Source organism: Crotalus tigris, unplaced genomic scaffold, assembly GCF_016545835.1.
Source record: "Crotalus tigris isolate CLP2741 ecotype Arizona unplaced genomic scaffold, ASM1654583v1 scf7180000023608.1681014, whole genome shotgun sequence".
Lineage (NCBI taxonomy): Eukaryota > Metazoa > Chordata > Lepidosauria > Squamata > Viperidae > Crotalus > Crotalus tigris.
The window spans coordinates 592,086-610,950 of record NW_024100075.1 but is presented as its reverse complement, the minus strand read 5'-3'; positions in this window follow the sequence as shown (position 1 = coordinate 610,950).

The following is an 18,865-nucleotide window of genomic DNA, read 5'->3' as shown; positions in this document are numbered from 1 at the left end:
TATTAGCTGGCAGCTATCTGTTCCATGCAGCCAAAGGGCCAGTTCAAACAGTGTCTAGGCAAATGGGCAGGCTGAAGGGCCAGGAATGGAGGGCCAGGGGCCCATTGGTTGTGGAGAATTCCCGGATGACGGCCAACAGAGAGGAAAGCTGGCTGTGAATGGGCTGAGATGGGTGACTGGAGGTGAAACAGGTGTGGCCAGGGGTCCATGCCTAAAGTCCCATTCTGCTTGGTAATGGTAGTAAGTCCAATACTATATATCTAATATATCCAGAATATTTCAGAAAAGGAAAACATCAAATTCTATTTCCTCTTCCAGCCACAATTCTCCAGATCTGGAATATACATCCCATTGCTGAAAAAACAATCTTCATCAGGGTCCAGTCCAAGCTGGGAATAAACAAAATGGAGACTGCTTTAGAAAGATAGTTGTAGTTTATTGAAGAGGAGAGCCAGACAGAAAGATGGCTCTGAAAAACTGACCACATGTAGTAGGGAGTGGGGTTTTATTCCTTCGGGGGCTCTTGAGGTTGTTTCCTATTCCTGTTTGAGGATTTATATTTCCTGTGTCATGTACTTTGACTTGTGTCTGAGAGTGCCCTTTTGGTATTGGTTAATGCTATTATGTCTCCTGTCCTTAGAATTTGGGTGGGAGTATGTAGGTTTTAGATGTCTTTGTCTTCCTAATTTCTTCGGTTTCTAGCTGTAAGGCTCAAACCTTTCTGAAAGGATTATTGAATTTGCATTTCTAAAAGCTGGCCTTTACCTAGGCAGGGCTGGGGCAGATTTCTGGGGGCTGATTTCTGTCTTTTTCAGATCTTCTCCATTATTTCTTTGGGGAAATATAATACTTTGAGCTTCCAGTTAGGGTTTTGAAGCACATTCCTCCAAAATTCTTCCCAGCCATGTTTTTCTTCAGTGCATAACCACTGTCTGCCCATTTTAAAGGGTTGCCTTTTCTTTTTCTTAAATTGTACACAGTGAGCCCTAGGACTTCCACTCTGAGTCCACCATATTCAGGGCTTGGGTTTTGGAGATCTCTTTCCTGCTGCCTTCTCAGTGAGAGCATATGAATTGCAGATCGCCTGAGGGAGCCTGATTCCTTCCCCCTTGGAATTTGCAGGAAGTTGTGCATGCAAAGCTTTAATGCCACAAGGCAAGAACCAGCCTGGAACTTTACTGAAGGTAGGTGAAGGGGGTAGACTCAGTGTGATTCTGAACGATGTGTGTGAGTGTGTGTGTGTGTGTGAGTGTGTGTGTGTGTGTGTGTGTGTGTGTGTGTGTGTGTGTGTGTGCATGTAGCTACTTATACAAAACAGGCAATATAAACATTCTGGACAAATTTTCCTTCCCACCAGAAGAGAAATCCAAGGTGTTCAGTATTTGCTGTGCCAACCATTCCCAAATGCCATCCCTCCATAAATATATTCAGCTGGCTTATTACAATACAAATGAGGCAAGAAGGAAAACCTTACAATGAGTTTCCACCTTCCCCCATAGTCTTTCCCTGTTGTCTTCTGAGGCTTCAGTGGGGGCCAATGACTCCAGGGCTCCTTCCTTCCTCTGCAGCTTTTACAGGTATCTAGAGGGATGGTAGGACTTGGGAAGATCTGTTCCACTCTAGTTGCATGATGGCTTTCTAGTGGATGGCTAGATTTAAACCCAATTCTCTGGCTCAAATGGATGGAGGCAACATCTGGGTCAGTGTGCTCTGCTTCCAAAGGTTGTAGGGGGTCATCTGTGTAGGACTGAAAGATATGAGAACAAGGTCCCTCCCTTTCTGGGTGACTCTGCCAGGAGAGGCAGACAAAGGCATGGAGAACAGAGGACAAGGAAAGGAAAAGTAGAATTGGGGGGGGGGTAGCTTGCAGACAGAGTTTGAAAAGGCATTAATACTATAGTTGTTAAAGAAACAGATAAGCAGACAAAATGGGGACCACACAGATGAGGACAAAAGAGAGGCTGGATTCTAGTATTCAAAGCACACATCTTATCTATTTGAATATATTCTATTTTAATCCTAACTAATAAATCAAAACCCCAATTTTCTTCAGCCTTATTCTAGCTTTCTTTCTTGCCAACTCGCCTTCCATATCCGTGCTTTTAAGTCATCAAACAAATCTCCCTCTGTTCTTATATATATTATTTGAGATAAAGGAGGCCATCCAGTCTCCATTTTTTGGGAAGAGCTAACAAATCGTCTCTCTGTTTTTCCATCTTGACGTAGTTGTCCTGAAATATTTATCTTCCCTTCGATCTGTTCTTCTTCTTGATCCTCAAGTTTCTTCTGGTTTATATAGAACAGTGGTTCTCAACCTTTTTAATGCCACGACCCCAACCGGTCATAAGTCAAGGACTACTCAACCGGTCGTAAGTCGAGGACTACTCAATTGGTGCAGCACCGTTTGCAGAATGGGACTTTTGGCGGGCTCAGCAGGGCAGAGACAACCTGGACAATTCCTTCTGGCTTTTGAAAGCCAATAGAATTAGACTCTATTCAAGAGAGTCTATTCTATTGGCTTTCAAAAGCCAATAGAATAAAAGGGAGTAGCACAGCTAAGGAAAAGGGGAAAAAATGGTGGACTGCATTGTTTGGCGACCCCCATGAAATGGTCGTTCGACCCCAAATGGGGTCCCGACCCACAGGTTGAGAACCACTGATATAGAAAGTCTTTATTTTCAGTGTTGTCAGTCCCTTTTCTGGGTTTTCTATTAACTGTGTTTGTTGATCAGTTGAATCTTCTATCATAGTATTTGATTGTTCCAGTTCTTCTATTATATTCTGTCCAGTTGATTCTTTGGTTGTAATCAAAGTTTGGGTTCATGTATCTAGACTGACATCTTGTTCTTTTCTGTAGCTTCAGAAAAGTCCAAGTTGGGAATAAACAAAATAGAGACTGCTTTAGAAAGAAGGTTGTAGTTTATTGAAGAGGAGAGCCAGACAGAAAGATGGCTCTGAAAAACTGACGACATGTAGTAGGAAGTGGGTTTTTATACCTTCCAGGGCTATTTCCTGTTCCTGTTTGAGGCTTTATATTTCCTGTGTCATGTACTTTGACCTGAGTCTGAGTGTGCCCTTTTGGTATTGGTAGATTTTAGATGTCTTTGTCTTCTTAATTTCTTCAGTTTCTAGCTGTAAGGCTCAAACCTTTCTGAAAGGATTATTGAACTTGAATTACTAAAAGTTGGCCTCTGCCCAGGGGCTGGAGCTGATTTCTGGGGGCTGGTTTCTGTCTTTTTTAAGATCTTCTCCATTATTCCTTTGGGGAAATATAATATTCTGCCTTTTAATATTCCCAAAAATATTTCTTTCTCTGCGGGGGAGGCTGACTTCCCACACCATGAAATAATGAAATGCTACTTCATAAATAAATTATAAATGCCTTAGAGATATGAAATGTTTACTCGTTTTTATTTCATTAAGTAAAATAAAGCAACACTGAAGGTAACTTGAAAATTAATAGCTGGAGCAGAAATACTAGGGTTAAACAAGATGAATAATGATTATTGCTTTGTCACATGAATATGTCACAGAAGTTGCATTTTACCCAAGGGCTGCAATTTAATGCATGCTAAAATCACTATAGCATTTGCTATAGCAGTGATGGCGAACCTATGGCGTGCATGCCAGAGGCGGCACTCAGAGCCCTCTCTGTGGGCACACGTGCTGCTGCCCCAGCAGAGTTCGCCAGAATAGCAAGCACATGGTGTTTGGAAGTAATAGGGCAGGAAGTGAGCAAGCAAACAGTGTTGGCCCCCAGGGATGCCCTGGAGATGGCAAGGGACTGGCCCCAGCCACGCTCACCCAGTCTGCCATGACCACTGCAGCCGTGCCCATCCAGTGGGCCACCCCCCCCAGGGCACCACAATGCTGATGCAGCCCTGGCACTTTGCAATAAATAAGTGGGTTTTGGGTTGCAGTTTGGGCACTTGGTCTCTAAAAGGTTCGCCATCACTGTGCTATAGCATAGCATAATTGACTCTTCTCTAATGCCAATCTTCCTGAGCTTCATTACTAGCTTCAGCTACATTTTTGGATGATCACCAATGAGAGCAATGGCAAACCTTACAAGTGGGATTTTGTAGTTATTGTTGTGTCCTGAGCCTGCAAAAGCAGGCTCGGAATGTTGCAATGGTCCCGGGCTGTTGCAAGCTGCCCGGGACCAGACTGAGTGGTGCCGGCCTGCGCACATGCGGAAGCGTGCCAGTTTGTTACCTTTTCACCCAGGGATTCTATTAAAGGAGGCAGAGAGGCCTGCGAGCCTCTGAGTTGTGTCAGAGAGAACTGATGAGAATAAAGGCTGTTAGAATCAACAGAATGTGTGCTCTTCTTTCGCCATTGACTCGAGGACTAAACACTGGCGACGAAGGTGGGATCGCTTACAAGATTAAGGAAGAAGACTTGTAATGCTTACCCAAGAGTCCTGGAGAGAGGAAGACGGTGTTAAATTCAGCATCTGGCCTGCCAGTACAGCGTCACGGGAGGTAAGCTGGCTGATAGACCCCTTCCTAAAATAAGAAGCAAGGATGGCGAAGATAGGGAGATTGTCTGAATTCGACGTTACTCACCCAGAAAGATGGGAGTCATATGTCGCTAGAGTAGAAAATTACTTTAGAGTGAATCAAGTTAGAGAAGATGGCTTGAAGGCCGCTACTTTCCTTTGTGTGTGTGGTCAAGATGCATTTGAAATTGCAGAGAATTTGGCAGCCCCTGCTCCTCTTGAGTCTGTTACTTATACAGACTTAAAGAAATTATTGAAGGAACATTTCCAGCCCAAGTTGTCTGTTATTGTGTGGAGACACATGTTTGAACATAGGGATCAAACAGCTGGTGATTCGGCCAAAGAATACATTGCAGTCTTGAGAAGAGCAGCTAAGCCCTGTGACTTTAAAGATTTAGAAGAGAGGCTGAGAGACCGTTTTGTATGCGGGCTAAGGAACAGAGACTCTTTGCAAAAGAAGACATTTCCTTCCAAGATGCCTTGAGAGAGGTCACTGCAGAGGAGGCAGCAGGTGGGGCGGTCAAGAATATGAGGCCTATCAGGAACAACCCAGAAGCAGTTTCCATGCACCATGAGGGAGTTCAAGAGAGCTCGGATGAAGATCCTGAAGATGAAGTAGATCATCTCTACCCATCCAAAGAAGGAAGGCAAAGAAAAGTCTCCAGCTGTGTCCAAGTGCTTCGGGTATGGAGGTCGTCACAAGAGGACCGACTGCAGGTTCCATTCTGCAATCTGTATGTGGCAAGCAAGGCCACATAGCAGCTGTTTGTCTGGGCCATCAGAGGGCACAACCTCGAGAAGAATTGTGCCTGAAAGGTACCAGGGTCCCCAGCCAAAACAGGGTGGGTTTCTGTGCATCACGCAGAAGTATCTATAGAACAGGCACACACAGGCCACTTAAAAAGAAACTGTCACTTAAGGTGAGGTTCCAAGGAGTTCCATTGGTTATGGAGCTGGACACTGGGTCTGCTCTTTCAATCATTTCTATCCACACTTTCAGGAAGATTTGCACTAGCAGTGGGTTCCAGGCCAAACTTAGGCCATCCAATATAATCTTAACTGATTTCCAAAATTCCAAGGTGTGTGTAAAGGGGGAGGCCACCCTTACAGTACAATACAAGGATTTTGAAGGTCCATTAGATGTATTGGTAGTTGGGGGTGAACGAAGGAGTCTTATTGGACTCAATTGGTTTGAGGCCTTGGAAATCCAAGTTACAGGGCTACACAATTTGCAAACATTAGGCCTAGCAGAGGTCTGTAAAGAGTTTGCAGATGTCTTCAGCCCCCAGCTTGGAGCTTAAAAGGCCCCCCAGTTTCTTTGAAACTTGACCCCAATGTTACTCCCATTAGGGTGAAAGCAAGAAGAGTTCCCTTTGCTCTTAAAGGAAAAATTGATGCTGAACTGGACAAATTGATCCAGCAAGGAATTTTAGAACCTGTTGATTCAAGTCCATGGGAAACCCATATAGTCACGCCTCTCAAGGCTAATGGGGACATTCGCATCTGTGCAGACTACAAATGCACACTGAACAAGGCATTGCAACAGCATGCGTATCCTGTACCTGTAGTCAGCCATATTTTGGCTTCCCTCAAAGGGGGGCATGTTTTTGCAAAGCTAGATTTGGCACAGGCTTATCAACAGTTACCTGTTGATGAAGCTGCTGCTGAAGCACAGACTATTGTAACTCATAGGGGGGCATTCAAAGTCAAGAGACTACAATTTGGAGTAAATGTAGCTCCTGGAATTTTCTGAAGTGTTATGGAAAATACTCTGAGAGGTATTTTAGGGGTCTGCCCCTATTTTGATGATGTCCTTATTGCTGGAGAATCCACTCAGAATTTAGCTGAGAGATTGAGGGCTGTTTTGCTGCGTTTCAGAAAAACAAGCCTAAAACTTAAAAAAGACAAATGCAAGATAGGAGTTTCTTCTACAGATTTCCTGGGATTCAGAATAGATGCCAGGGGTATTCATCCTGCTGAGTCTAAATTAAAAGCCATACAGCAGGCTCCTAGGCCTAAGTCTAAAGCTGAGTTACAAGCATTCCTAGGCCTCTTGAATTTTTACAATGCTTTCCTACCTAACAAAGCTAATGTAGCAGAACCACTTCATAGGTTTTTAGACAAGCAGGCAGTGTGGCAGTGGTCCCAAGTACATGAAAAAAGTTTCAATGAGGTCAAGGCCTTACTTACATCAAATGATGTGCTTGCTCATTTTAATGAAACCCTTCCTGTCTGCATTGCTTGTGATGCTTCCCCTTATGGGGTGGGGGCTGTACTTAGCCACTTAAAAGCTGATGGAACTCAGGTTCCTGTTGCATATTACTCCAGAACCTTGTCCTCTGCTGAGCGAAACTACGCTCAGATAGATAGAGAAGCCTTGGCCATTGTCGCTGGAATTAAAAAATTCCATGGCAGACATTTCACAGTCTATAGTGACCATAAGCCTCTGTTGGGGTTGTTTACCACTAACAAACAAACTCCCCATATCATCTCTCCTAGAATGCTGAGATGGTCTATCTTTTTGTCAGCCTATGATTTTTCATTGATTCACAAACCTGGCAAGGAAATGGGTCACGCTGATGGCCTAACTAGATTACCTTTGCAAATGGTAGAGGCTGCCCCTGCCCCTGCCATCAATATTCTCTCCATTCAGGCGTTGCCTGAGTCTCCCCTAAATGCCAGGGATGTGGCTGCATTACTCGTGTGCTGTCATAGGTTTTGCCTGGATGGCCTAAGAGTTGTCCAGGTACTGAGTTCCAGAGTTTCTGGCTCAAGAAGCATGAGTTATCCACTTTTCAGGGTTGCCTGTTGTGGAGCAGCAGAGTAGTTATTCCTACCTCATTGAGACCTAGAGTCTTAGCTTCCCTCCATGAGGGTCATCCTGGCATTGTCAGGATGAAAGCGCTTGCGCGCAGCCATTTATGGTGGCCAGGTTTAGACAGGGAAATAGAGGCCCAAGTGCATGGATGCCACTTGTGCCAGCGTTCACGCCCTGAAATGCCCCAGGCTTCTGTGCATAGATGGGAGGAGACACAGTCACCTTGGTCTAGGGTGCATGTAGATTACGCTGGACCCTTTCAGGGACAATTCTTCTTGGTCCTTGTTGACAGCCATTCAAAGTGGCTTGAGGTTATTCCTGTCTCTTCCACTACTGCTGCCAAGACCATTCAAGTACTGAGAGGGATTTTTGCTGCACATGGCCTTCCACATGTTCTGGTTTCTGACAATGGTCCTCAATTCACTTCTTTAGAGTTTCAGGCTTTCTTGCAGGCCAACATGATTCATCATGCAACTTCGGCACCATTCCACCCTTCCACCAATGGTATGGCTGAACAGATGGTTCACATCACCAAGGATGCTTTAAAGAAACTGACCTACGGGGACTGGCACCACAGGTTGGCAGACTTTCTTCTTGCTTACCACACCACACCTTCCACTTCCACTGGGAAGAGCCCGGCTGAACTTCGCTGGGGGCGCAAACTGATCACCAAACTTGACAGGCTGCATCCGGACAGGGTGGCTCCTCGGGTCACCCACCCTAGGGCACCAAGGTGTCTGCAAGTGGGTGCCCCGGTATGGACCCAGAACTATGGGCCCGGTCACCTGTGGGTTCCAGCAGTAGTATGAAAGGTCACTGGTCCATTGTCCTACAAGGTTTCCCTGGATGACGGTCGTGTCCTTCGGCAGCTGCGTACGAGACTGGACTCACCCTCTGCAACTCCTGGGTTTTCTCCGGGGGGGAGGGGAACCACTGTGGGCAAAGGGAAGGGTGTTGGCAGCAACTGAGGCCAAACGGAGAGGCTGAAGAAGGCCTGTACCAAGGTTCCACAAGTGTCCCTAACAGGAATTCAGGGGAACAAGAAACAATACAGGCACCAGTGCTTACTCCAGCCAGGGAGTCACACAGGGGGCATACTCATTATTCACAACCCCAATCCAAACAGGGAGAATAACTGGGAGCATCCAAACAACCCAAATAACACAAGAGAACTGGCATACAAACAAATAAGCTGGCCCAATGCTGCTACTGCTTCCAAAAGGAAGTCTACACACAGGGAGGTAGTTAGAGAGGCAAATCCTGATTCTGGTACCTCTGGCATAGAATGGGGGGCAACCGAGTACTGGGGCACTGCAGAAACCCCAGACAATCCTGTTATGGGGCTTGGGAGTGAAGGGATGTGTTCCCTTGATAGGTCCATTGTGGACTTGGAGAGTACCACAGAAACGCCAAATACTGGCAGGCACATAGTGGGGCCCAAGAGCCTGCAGTTAGGCAGATCAACCAGGTACAGTGGGGAGCAAAGTCCTGGTCTGACGAGCCCGGTGGGCAAGCAAGCAGACCAGGCAACAGAACCCAGTTCACGGGGACCACCAGGGTTTAAAAGAGGGGGCAACTCCACTACAATCTCTGCACAGGATGATTTAGGGAGTTCTCAAAATCTGAGGAGGTCACAAAGGGTTAAAAGATCTCGCAAATACTTGGAAGATTTTGTAACATTGCTGTCAAAGCAAGGGAGGTGAAGAAGGTACCTGCTGTTGGGGAACTTGGAAGTGCGGGTATTGGGCACTTAATTCCAAAACAATAGCATGGTACCATGCTATAGTGTGGCTAGTAAGTAGCTGCAACAAATGTGCAGGTTCCATTGGATAGCCCACCACGCTCGTGTTGAGGTTGCGTATATCTATCCATATAGTTTAATAAAGTTTCATCCAGGGGGGGGGGAATGGGTGTTGTGTCCTGAGCCTGCAAAAGCAGGCTCGGGACGTTGCAATGGTCCCGGGCTGTTGCAAGCTGCCTGGGATCAGACTGAGTGGCGCCGGCCTGCACGCATGCGCAAGGCGCAGAAGCACACCAGTTTGTTACCTTTTTGCCTGGGGATTCTATTAAAGGAGGCAGAGAGGCCTGCGAGCCTCTGAGTTGTGTCAGAGAGAACTGATGAGAATAAAGGCTGTTACAATCAACAGAATGTGTGCTCTTCTTTTGCCATTGATGTGAGGACTCAACAGAATCCACAACCTCTAGGCAAAGTACACAGAGCTCTTCCTTTAAAGCCTTGATATGGCTTTCAAGGGCAACCAGTTTCAAATGTTCTTTTTTTAAAAAAAATAATCTGGATAATATGATGTTAAAATAAAACTATTCTTTGGGTTGCAAATTCGGATACATACAAGATAACTTTTTAGGATCCAAATGCCATCTATAAAACATTTTATAAAAGTTTTCCCTCAAGTTTTGTGCTTGAGTAAATTTAACATTTCTAACCCAGATTATCTCCCAAGAATCCATTAAGATTGGTTCCTGTATATTCTGGGCCCATTTGATCATACAATCTTTTACTAACTCTGTTTCTGAATCCAATTTTGTCAACTCATTATAAATTCTTTTAATATGAGCAAATTTCTGATCTTTAATCTGAATTACCAAGTTCTCATCTGTTAAAGTAATTCCCACCTTCTTATCTACCCTCCATCTCTCCATTATTTGTAAATATTGAAACCATGATTGTAAAATATTTTCTTGCCTTAACAAATCAAAAGACTTTAATTACCAATCTGTACCTGATCAAATGAGCAATTCTTTATAGGAAATATTGTCAAAATTCACCCCTTTAGAAACCCCTTGAATTGCCTGTCCAGGAATCCCCCAAATGGGTATTTTATAGTTCAATTTATAATAATACTTCCTCCAGACACGGAGTATGGCATTTCTTAAAATATGTGACTTAAACACCCAATCTACTTTCTTATCAAAAACTAAATATGCGTGCCAACCAAATAATAAATCCCAGCCTTCAAGAACCAAAATATTTTTGTTTGTTAAATTGAGCTAATCACTTACTAAAGTTAAAATGGCCTCATCATAATATAATTTCAGATTAGGTGCTTTAAATCCACCCCTTTCTCTAGCATCTTGTAAAATCTTAAACTTAACCCTTGGTTTCTTGCCACCCCATATAAATTTATTGATACCCTTCTGCCACTCTTCCAAGTTTGCATCCTTTTTCAAAATGGGTAGCATCTGAAATAAAAAAAGAAACTTTGGTAGAACATTCATCTTTACTACTGAAATTCTCCTCAACAAAGATAATTGTAGTTTTTGCCAGTCATTTAAGTCTTTTTGTACCTTTATCCACAATTATTCATAATTATTCTTATACAATTTCCCATTAGATGTTGTGATATATACTCCTAAATACTTAACCTTATTAACTACATCATAACCTGTTGCTTCAGCTATAGTATCTTTTCCCTTCATAGACACATTTTTAAGTAAAATTTTAGTTTTATTCTTATTCACCTTAAAACCAGAGACCTGTCCGTACTGCGCTAAAATTTCAACCAATTCATTAACCGAATCTATTGGATAAGATAATGTCACCACCAAATCATCAGCAAAAGCTTTCAACCTATAATCAATCTTATTTATTTTTATTCCTTTTAATCTAGAGGATTCTCGAATTTTAATAAGTAAGATTTCCATAGTTAATACAAATAACAAAGGGGATAAAGGACAACCTTGCCTAGTACCTTTTTCTATTTTAAATTGCTCTGTTAATCCCCCATTAATTATAATTTGTGCTGATTGTTGCTGATATACAGCTTTAAGAGCACACAAAAATTTATCTCCAAAATTCATTTCCTCTACCACTTTCAATAAAAATTTCCAATCTAATTGATCAAAAGCTTTCTCCACATCTATAAATATTAAGGCAGCAGGAATTTGATTATTCTTATCCAAATATTCTATTATATTAACCAATTGTCTTACATTATTTTTCATATATCTTCCCATTATAAATCCCGGTTGATCAGTATGGATCAGTTGTTTCACAATCTGCATTAATCTATTTGCCAAAATCTTTGCAAAAATCTTATAGTCCATATTTAACAAAGATATAGGCCTATAATTTCTAGGCTGGGACAAGTCCTGATCATCCTTTGGAATCAATGATACGAAGGCCCTTTTCCAGGATGGAGGTAACTCTGCTCCCAGCAAAATGTCATTAAAAAGTTCCTTCAATGGTTCTATCATTTCTTCCAATAGCATCTTGTAATAAATTGCAGTTAATCCATCAGTACCTGGCATCTTACCAACCTTTAATTGTTTAATTGCAGAGGTAATCTCTTCAGCAGTAATTGCAGCATTAATTCCATCACGCTGATCAGTCGTAAGTCTGGGAAAATTGGCTTGTTGTAAATAATTTTCTACATCTGAGATTTATATAGCTTCACTAGTATATAACTTAGAATAAAAATCTAAAAAAGCCTTTTTAATCAAATTTTGTTGATACACCTCTTTGCCTTTATAACATATTTTGTTTATAATCCTTGATTTCTGCTTCTTACGTAATTGATAAGCCAATCATCTACCAGGTTTATTTGCATTACAAAATGTATTATACTTCATGTACCTCAAATTAATTGCCATCTGATCCGCTATTAACATATTAAATTGTTCCTTAAGCAGAGTTATAGAAGCTTTCAAATTATTATCCATTGGATTTAATAATAAAATCTTTTCCTTACATTTAATCTCATCTTCTAACTCTTTATGCTTCTCAGTTTGTTTACATCTATGCGCATTATTCATAGAGATCAAAATCCCTCGCATGTATGCTTTACTGGAATCCCAAACCATTGGCATCGAGGTGCCCTTATTCATATTCCAAGAGAAAAATTCTTTTAAATAACCTCTACATTTCTGTATATTCTCTTCATATCTAAATAAATTCTCATTTAACCTCCAAGATCTTCTGGACCCTTTATCCATAGAAATTTGCAACCATACAGGACTATGATCTGAAAATATTCTAGAGAATTTCTTAGTATTTTTCACTCTGAAAGAAAAGTCATTAGTAACTAGAAAAAAATCAATTCTAGAATAAGTTATCTTGTATGTATCCGAATTTGCAACCCAAATGTTGGAGATGTGGTTCCTTGGACGCAACTTATTTTCATGTTTGGTGGACTTGCAAAAATATTAAAGCTTTTTGGATTATGATTTGGTGGAACATTCAAAAGGTTTTTAAAAGGAAAATTAAATTTACTCCCCAATTATTTCTTTTGGGAATTTTTGTGGATTTTGATGTTAAAGAAACTATTTTAATGCTGAATTTAATAACAGCAGCAAGACTATTGGTGGGTCAGTATTGGAAAAAAGATTCTCTGCCTTCTTTGGAAGAATGGGTGTTCAAGGTTTCTAACTTAGCAGAAATGGCTAAAATTTCTGCTTACTTAAAGGACCATTCACAAAAGAGATATGTTTCTGTATGGAGAAGATGGATAGAATATAGTCAGAAGAAGTATGGAACAACAAAGTTTCATTTATTTTATGAATAATGGATTTTTACTAAATTATGAATTCAAGTTTGCAGAGAGTTAAGGGTTATTAGGACTCCACTTATTGTATAAGTAGTAAATTTAAGTTGACTATGTTTAGTTTTCTTTTTTTTTCTTTTCTTCTTTTTTTTTGTAACCCTGTATTGAGCTCTGGGAAGTCGGGGGGGAGGGGTTGGGGGGAAGGGGGAGGGGAGAGTGTGGGTAGTATTTTCAATAGTTCAGATTTTGGTGACAGAGGATTGCTCGGGCATTTTTCCTCAGACTGCATCCGATTGAGAAGAAGAGGAGAGGGATAAGTAAGTAGAAAGATGGAGGAGAGAGGGAGGGGAGGAGAGGAGGAGGTAGAAGGAAGGGGGAAGTGAAGAGATGAGAGGGGGATGTGGTCTGGGGGGAAATGGGTGAGCAATGTCGAAATTTGTGTTCTATTTTAACTTCTTATGTATCTGAATTTTTTTTTCTTATGATTGTAATGAAAATAAAATAATAAAAATTGAAAAAAAAACTATTCTTAAAGGTTGGGCTGACTTGAGTGTTCTGATGCTTTTCACAGAAGCTGTTTTGCAATTGGGGCTACTGTATTCTTGCTTTCAATTACATTTTATTGTTTTGCTCAAGAATGATATAATCAGTTTTTCTTTGCCATTCTATCTATAGGTTTTATTTCTTAGGGCATTTATTTTACAAAGCAGCTATTTTAAAACCTTAAATAAATACATGAAGAATAAGCATGACCCTAATAATGACAAATGTTCATTGCAATTCACAACAAATTACTGTTATCCTGACATATGAGGTGGAAATGTTTGCCACATCTCTGTCCTGTTTTATAAAGGCTGTGACCATTTGCATTTTTGACATTTTATATTACTCTTTTATTTGAAGAGCTGACAAAGACACATCTCTATTTGAGGGTTAACTTGAATCCAGGTTCATCAGGAACGCTATGTTTGGATTGCTCATCAGTGATAAATACCAGGACAGCAGATAGATCAGGCACATTGGTTATATAGCAGTGATGGCGAACCTTTTAGAGACTGAGTGCCCAAAAACTGGCCGCGCCCCAGCTCCATCCCCTGCTCCGCACCCACCCTGCCTGCCCGCAGGGCCATTCACTACCTCCAGGGCCCGCTGCAGATCACCCAAGCAGCCCAGCAGTGCCATGGTGGCCACACCCTCCACCTGAGCCCCAAAGCATCAACTGTGCGCGATGGGGCGTGAGGGCAGAGTCTTGTCTACACTGCCTGGCTGCCATATTTTTGGCTGTGCTGCTCCGTGTGGGCCACTCTCGGGGGTGACTCTCCTCCAGGGAGGCTGCTGGTGAGGGAGTCGCAGGGGAGGCAAGTCTGGGGCAATGCCACGTGCCCACAGAGAGGGCTCTGAGTGCCGCCTCTGGCACCGTGCCATAGGTTCGCCACCACTGTTATATAGTCAGTCTAGTGCACCCTGATGAAATAAATTGTGTCACCAAATGGTCATTTTTTTAAATGTACAGCAGTATGTAAGTATATGCAAAATTCAGTCCTTTTAACAGACACATGGCAAAATGTCAATCTCTGTTACCATGTTTCATTTTGAAAAGTGGTTAGTAGATCTATGTTGGTCTTCTATTCCAAGGAGACAAATGTCCTTATTAAATCCCCTTCTCTATTCTCTCAAAATCTGAATTAGCATTTCTAAAACACCTTGGAGACTTGACATGCTCCTACACATATTGTCACAACATTCTTTAAAGGTAATGGAGGCCTCTTTGAAAACCTGCACATTGTCGCTTGCTTGCTCCATTGTTTGTTTGAATTCACTCAACTGGGCAGTAATATTTTCTAGAGCTGTATCCACTCTGTCAGAAGCTCTGTCCAGATTCCTTTCTGTGACTGCCATGTTTTTATGTAAAGATAGTTCTTCCCAGTTCTCACATAGCCCTCCCCAATTTTTAGACAATTCGCCTTCCAGAACTGTTTTTCCTTGGATTGAATGTTCGGCATTTTCCTTTCCCAAGAGATGTTTTCTCCATGGAATAAAGGAAAAATAATCATCTTCTTCAGCATTCATTTGAGCAACGATTTCGGCTACTGATAATGCCAAGGGATCCATCTGGTTTCCATCTTTTCCGGATGTTGTAACTGAAGAATGTTGTTCTTCCTCACACACAGAGTCTTGCATAGTAGCCTGAACTGTAAAAAATAAAAGGAATTATAATGCTGAGTAGCCCAGTTTAAGTCATCACTCCACCCCATGCAATTATATCCACAAGGCGACAGCTGGGCTGCATTTGCTGATGATCTTTAATGCCTCCCTAATTCCCATTGTTTGGTTCCCATCAGCCCTATCTCCTCCCAAGACAGGAAATAAGCCTGAAGAGGGCGCTGTCTTTATATGCATAGAGTTGTTTTCAATTAACAGCCTATGACAAAAGGGGTGTGTAAGCCGAAGCTGGACATCCAAAATTTCCCCTTCCACTATTCAGCAATGAAAGCTGTGACTAGTGAGTTTAAAATGAAAACCTATGATGTATATCAGTGGTGGCGAACCTATGGCATGGGTGCCAGAGGCGGCACTCGGAGCCCTCTCTGTGGGCACACGGGCCATTGCCCCAGTCCTAGACCTTCAGCTGGGTTTTATAAAACATTTTTGCTTTAGGCCTCCACCACCATGTACCAAAAAAAAAGGTTCAATCAATCAGTCAATTTCAACTTCTCACGGGGAAAAAAAAGATCTTGCAAAGTTGGGATTGATTGAACTTTTTAGTCCCACCCAGTCTGCTGTTATCACCGCAGCCACGCCCACCCAATGGGCCACACCCACCCAATGGGCCACACCCATCTGGCATCCGACGATGCATAAGTGGGTTTTGGGTTGCAGTTTGGGCACTCGGTCTCTAAAAGGTTCCCCATCACTGATATACTATATGCTCATGGGGGGAAAAAACCATCCACAGATAAGCTCTTGAAATTTGCCTGTTTTAATTTTCATAGTTGGCTTATTTGTGGGTAGCCCATGGATTATCCATTTTTCATGGTATTTTGCTTAAACATTTGAGAGTCAGCTTATCCATAGATGGCCTTATATAGTAGCCCTCGGCTTACAACCACAACTGAGCCCAAAATTTCTGTTGCTAAGTGAAACATTTGTGAAGGGAGTTTTGCCTCATTTTACAACTTATCTTGCCACGTTTCTTAAGTGGTTTCCCCACTGACTTTGTTGTCAGAAGGTCCCAAAAGGGGATCACATGATCCTGGGACACTGCAACCGTCATACATGTGAGTCAGTTGTCAAGCATCTGAATGTAAGTCATGTGACCATGGGAATGCGGCAATGGTGATAAGTGTGAAAAATGGTCAGAGGTCACTTTTTTCAGTGCCATTGTAACTTCAAACGGTCACTAACCATTTCTGGGGTGCATTTTGGCAGCCAGAATTCTTGGCTTATTCACAAGTATATACATAAGTCTTGCTTCCATAATACTCTGGCAAAGTGGAGAAGATTTGGCTATACTTTTTATTGGCATAGTATACTGTGAACATGTTACCGTATTTTCTGGCATATAAGATGACTTTCTAAAGCGTGGAAATCGGCGCCAAAGTCGGGGGTTGTCTTATACGCTGGGTCGCCTTTTTTTTTTATTGAATTTTTTCAAAAATTTTACAAATAAACATCCACCCCCCCTCCCAAACCACCCCACCCTCCCCCCCCCCGACTTCCCAGAACTGAATATAGGATTATTTAACAAATTTTAAAAAATAACGTATACAATTTATAAGATAATTAATAATAATAATAAAAATCATAATAATAATATATATAATAATAATATACGTAAAAAAAAGGAAAAAGAAAAAAGGGAGAAAGAAAAGAGAGAGAGAAAGAAAAAAGAAAGAGGTAGGCAAAAAATAAAACATATATAGAAAAGTATATAAGTAATAATACAGAAGAAGAAAGAAAGAAAGAAAGAAAAAAAAAACAATCATTACAAGTTATAAAAAGACTAAATAATATTTTTCCATGTCTAAATTATGTTGTATAAAATTTATCCATTTTTCCCATACCGCAAAAAATTTCTCTTGAGATTGCTCCTTTAAAAAAGCCGAAATCTTTGCCATTTCTGCCAAATACGAAACTTTATAAAACCACTCTTGTAAAATAGGCAAGGATTCCTTCTTCCAATATTGTCCTATTAACAGCCTAGCGGCTGTAATCAAATTTAGCATCAATATAACCTCCCTAGCATCACAATCAGTAACAATACCTAATAAAAATAATTGCGGAGTAAATTTTACCCTCCTTCTAAAAATTCTCTGAATATTCCACCATATCTTAATCCAAAAAGCTTTTATATGCTTACACGTCCACCAGATATGATAATAAGTAGCATCCAAGTGTCCACATCTCCAGCATTTCGGCTGTAAATTAGAGTACATAATGGACATTTTCTTTGGATCAAGGTGCCATCTATAAAACATCTTATAAAAATTCTCTCTTAAATTTTGCGCTTGTGTGAATTTAACATTTCTTGTCCAAATAAGTTCCCAAGTATCCATTGAAATCGATTCACCAATATTCTGTGCCCATTTAATCATACAATCTTTAACTAATTCAGATTCTGAATCCAATTCCACTAAAACCCCATAAACTCTCTTAATATGGGTTGGCCTTTGATCTCTTACTTGTTTTAGGAGAGTTTCATCTTCTCTAAGCCAGCCCATTTTACAATCCATCTTCCATCTGTCCAGTATTTGTCTATATTGGAACCATGAATAAGTTAGATTTTCATGTATTAGTTCTTCCAAAGATTTTAACTGCCAGTCTTGGCCATCCCATCTAAGTAACTGTGCATAAGAAACCATATCCATATTAACCCCTTTCCTTATACCTTCTATGGCATGCCGAGGTATAGCCCATAATGGTATTTTAAAATCAAATTTATAATACTTCCTCCACACTCTAAGCAAAGAGATTCTTATAATATGAGACTTAAAAACCCAATCCACTTTTTTATTAAATATTAAATAGGCATGCCATCCAAAAAGTAAATCCCAACCTTCCAAATGAAGTATTTCTATATTTGTTAAATTCACCCAATCGCTGATCAATGTTAGTACTACAGCATCATAATACAATTTCATATTTGGTACCTTGAGTCCACCTCTCTCACGAAAATCTTGCATTATTTTAAGTTTCACCCTTGGTTTTTTCCCTGCCCAAACAAATTTATTAATACCTTTTTGCCATTCATCTAAATTACGATCACTCTTTAAAATAGGTAACATTTGAAACAGAAAAATAAACTTTGGCAGGACATTCATTTTAATAACTGCAATTCTACCCATAAGGGATAACTGTAAATTGTTCCAATTTTTTAAATCCTTCTGTATCTCCGTCCACAACTTTTCATAATTATTTTTATACAGTTTTGCATTGGAAGCAGATAATGTAACCCCCAAATATTTTACCTTATCAACAATTTCAAAGTCTGTTAACTTAACTAAAACCTGTTTATCACCATTAGTCATATTTTTAGCTAATATTTTGGTCTTATTATTATTAATTTTAAAACCAGAAACACGTCCATATTGTTGGATCAATTGTAATAATTTTACCACCGAACAAATAGGTTGAGACAAAGTAACAACCAAGTCATCTGCAAAGGCTCTTAATTTATATTCTTTTTTATTAATTTCTATTCCTTTTATTTCTTGAGACTCCCGAATTTTAATCAACAATATTTCCAATGTTAAAACAAACAATAACGGGGATAACGGGCATCCCTGTCTTGTACCTTTTTCTATTACAAAAGCCTCTGACAAACCCCCATTTACAATAAGTTGAGCAGTCTGTTTTTGATATATATTAGATAGTACTTGTAATATATTTTGTCCAAAATTCATCTCCTTAATTAAACATAACATAAACTGCCAGTTCACTTGGTCAAAGGCTTTTTCAGCATCCAAAAATATCAAGCCTGCAGAGACTTGGTTATTCTTTTCTAAATACTCTAATAAGTTAATAATTTGTCTAACATTATTTTTC